Source organism: Strigops habroptila, chromosome 4 (genome assembly GCF_004027225.2).
Source record: "Strigops habroptila isolate Jane chromosome 4, bStrHab1.2.pri, whole genome shotgun sequence".
Lineage (NCBI taxonomy): Eukaryota > Metazoa > Chordata > Aves > Psittaciformes > Psittacidae > Strigops > Strigops habroptila.
In genome coordinates this window covers 10,633,728-10,637,441 of record NC_046358.1, presented here as the reverse complement: position 1 = coordinate 10,637,441, position 3,714 = coordinate 10,633,728, and the positions used below count along the sequence as shown (strand labels likewise).

The 3,714-nt window shown below is 57.8% G+C and overlaps 1 protein-coding gene across 11 annotated transcripts in view; it reads left to right on the top strand.

Moving 5' to 3' along the window:
* The first annotated feature begins 2,833 nt into the window (after positions 1–2,833).
* Positions 2,834–3,714, top strand: part of KTN1 (kinectin 1) — a 79,791-nt gene continuing 78,910 nt past the window's right edge. For 9 of the 11 annotated variants that reach the window (XM_030483194.1, XM_032919883.1, XM_030483196.1 and 6 more), the window contains exon 1: positions 2,834–3,199. The gene's annotated coding sequence lies outside the window, so the exon portion shown is untranslated. The remainder of the gene's footprint in view (positions 3,200–3,714) is intronic. The other 2 variants (XM_030483193.1, XM_030483190.1) reach the window with 2 other exon arrangements.

The following is a 3,714-nucleotide window of genomic DNA, read 5'->3' as shown; positions in this document are numbered from 1 at the left end:
GCATTTGGTCATATTTATTTTCCCTAGATGGAACCAATGAGGTGATGGAACTTGCAGGGTGTTTCTGGCATAGATCAGGATCTGTAATGTCTTTTATATAAAATGCTAAATTAACAATAATCAGCTTCCGTGACTTACAGCTAAGCGCACAGCTTGCCCTTCTCTCAGACCTCCTCTGAATCCACAGATCTGAAGGCTTTTTTACCTGTGATCTGAGAAAGCAAAATTCCTGACGAAACTAATGACTTGGGGCTCCTGCAGCATTTTAAAACCTTTTCTTTTTCTTCATGAGTGGCTGCCTAATGGGAATGGGATTTCAGTGATGGTTTGCATTATTTCCTCCCTGCAGTTGGGGATATTCAGCATCATTAGCCTGGCTGGCTGATCTGCACAGCAGTAGCTCTCCAGTGAGAGAGCTACTCTCACTGGCCTCTCAGTCCACATAATATAGATAGTTTATTGCCTTACATATTGAGCAATGGTCATACAACTGGACCCCCATCCCCATCTGTGAGGCAGCAAATTTGTTCCTTCTCCTGGGAAGCAGTGATTTGGTTCTGATGCCAGCTGGAAAACTCTGCTGTGGACAAAAGCAATTAAACATCAGCAAAATCTGTTGCTGCTGAACCCTGCCATAACCACTGCAGCTACCTAAATGATTAATATTACTCCACTCTTATAAGGCCCCACCTAGAGTACTGCATCCAGCTCTGGGCCCCTGGTGTAAGAAGGACATGGACCTGTTGGAGTGAGTCCAGAAGAGACCATGAAGATGCTCAGAGGGCTGGAGCACCTCTGCTATGGAGACAGGCTGAGAGAGCTGGGGTTGTTCAGCCTGGAGAAGTCTCTGGGGAGACCTTAGAGCAGCTTCCAGTACTTAAAAGGGCTGACAAGAAAGCTGGAGAGGGGTTTTGGACAAGGGCATGTAGGGGTAGGACAAGGGGGAATGGCTTTATACTGACAGAGGGGAGATTTAGATTAGATATAAGGAAGAAGTTCTTCCCTGTGAGGGTGGTGAGGTCCTGGCACTGGGTGCCCAGAGAAGCTGTGGCTGCCCCATCCTTGGCAGTGTTCAAGGCCAGGTTGGACGGGGCTTGGAGCAACCTGGTCTAGTGGAAGGTGTCCCTGCCTGTGGCAGGGGGGTTGGAACTGGTTGATCTTTAAGGTCTCTTCCAACCCAAACCATTTGATCATATGATTCTATGAATATAAGCAAGATTTGGGCTTCAATTTGCACCTTGCAAGCATAGGGTGCAGATGCTGCCTTTGGCTGGCTCATGTGCTGCTCTCAGCAGCACTCCTGCCAGAGTGGAGTGACTGGCTGGGATATGCTGAGCCAGGGAAGCTCTGGGATGAAGCAGCAAAATGCTGCCTTGTGTTTGAAGTTGCCACCTCCTGCACATCCCTGTGGCCACCGCTGCTGGCGTGTACTTACCTCTGGGCCTGCTTTGCCTCGCATGCAAAGGCACAGCTTCTGCCAGCATGCACCTTGTGCCGCTGCCTTTGCTCTGGAAAGTTTGGAAACGCTGGGGTAGCCTGCAGCTGAGTGACACACATCGCTGGCAAAGAGGGTAATGGTGAGCTCTTAGTGCAGCTCAATGCAAATCCTTCTTTGATACCAAATGCTGTGGAGCAGTTGATTTCTCAAAGGTGCTTTGGGACAAGCAAAAAAAATTGTTTGCTCTGAGCCTGGTAATTAAACTAAACTCTTCATTGCCGGAGGTATGAAGAAATGATGGGAGGGTGCATGCAAAGCACTGGGGGCAGCCAGCCTCTCCAGTTTGCTGCGATAACTCCCTTTTGCTGTCTCCCAGCTGCAGTGTGGTGAGCCCCCATGTATACCACAGCTGGGCTCAGGATGCTGGTCCTGACCAGCATCGGCACTGATGTGCAGCCACCAGCTGTCCTTGTCACTGCTTCTGCTGCCAAAAAAGGTGAATTTTCTTGTGCACAAGAGTTTGCTTTTTCCCATCAATATTTGGGACTCCTGGAAGCTGCGAGTTAATGTCAGTCCCCCAGCGATGGAGCCAGACGTGTGGCCTTGATGGCTTCTTCTGCTGTTTTGTTGTCCCCAAGTAATTATATGACAGAGCATTAATTCTCATCCCCGTGGGTACCCACAGATCTGTGGTCAGCCGCTGGTCTCATGCGCAAGCTGCTGGTGATGTTTAAGGTGAAAGAAATTTGCCCCATGAGCACTTTGGGAAAGATCCACGTCAGAGGAAAAAGAAAGGCAGAGCTTTAAGACATCTGAGCTGAAAAAATCCACTTAACCTCGCCCAGACTGCAGACTGGCATGGCCATGATTAAATGAACCCCCTCAGTACCTTGTGTGCTGCAAGCAGGGTTAAACCATGCTGCAGATCCAGGCAGTTTTAAGGCAATTAAGAGAAATCTAGGGGCAACCCCTGCTTCTGGTCATGGGGAGGTGTCCTGGGGGAGGCCTTGGGGTGCACTGTGCCTGCCTGCCCCAGCCCATGGGATGCCTACACTTGCCCATCCCCCAGAAAGGAGGTGGAGAGGGGTGCGGTAGGAGCCAGTGTGCACTGGGGGGGTGGAGGGGAGAATGGGGCATCCAGGTGGGTGATCCCCTGCGTGGATAGGGGACCCTTGTGCGTGGAGGCTGTAGGCAGTGGATCCCCCCGTGGGGGAGGTCTTGGGGGTTGATTCCTGTGCTTGGGTGGATGTACCCCCACGTGTGGGAAACCTAGGTGGGAGGATCCAGCGTGCTGCGGGAGGCCTGGGTGGGTGATCCTTGGGGATCCCCGCATGGAGGAGGTCTGGGGGGTGGGATCCCCGCTCACGGAAGGCTCTGGGTGGATGCACCCGCACACGTGGGGATGCCGGGTGGGAGGCTCCCTGCGGCGGGGGGCGATCCCCGTTCCTGGGGTACCTGTGCGGGCCACCCGGGGGCTCCCCGCGCCTCTACGGGCTCTGGCGGGGGTGACTCCGTGCGTGGGACAGGGCGAGTTTGGGACCCCGCCGGGCGCGGCGGAGGAGAGCCGGTGGTGCCATCGCCGCCGCGCCTTTAACGGGCGGGGGGGCCGGCAGACGCGGCGGACGTGCGGTGCCGCCTCCTCCCTCCCTCCTTCTCTTCCTGCCCGCAGCGCCGCGCAGGCACCGGCTTGCCGCCGCTCCGTCTACGCCGTCCCGCTCTGCACGGCCCGGCCCAGCTCGGCCTGGCCCGCCGCGCCTCACGGTGAGTCCCGCCCGGGGAGCGCCCGGCCCGGCGGCGCGGAGGGCCAGGTCGGGCTTGGAGCTGGGGCCTGCCCGCGGCCTGCCCGGCGAGGGGCGGCGGGCCTAGGCCTCGGCGTGGCCGGGCCGCGGGCGGGCGGCGCCGGCAGGTGGGTCGGCGGGGCGGGCCCTGGGATTGCGGGTTCGGGCGGGCGGCCCCCGCTGCCCTCCCGAGGGGTGCTGAGGGCGGGGGTTGCGCCGGGCGCCCCACTCGGGGTTTGGGGGGGAGAAGCCGCTCTCACTCGCGGCCGTGGGGCGGCTGTTGTAGGGGGCCTCCCGCAGCCGCGGCTGTGGGGCAGCGCAGCCCCACCGGGCAGGGGCGGTCGATGCCGCCCGAGCACGTCCCCTGGCAGCCTTCCCGAAGGCACGGAAACTGCTAAAAACGGGGGAAAAATGAGGTATGGGTCGTAGGTCTGCGTCTGTATCTGCCCGCTGCCGGCGGCACGGACCTGCGGAGGGCGGCTGAGGGCAAACTAATCC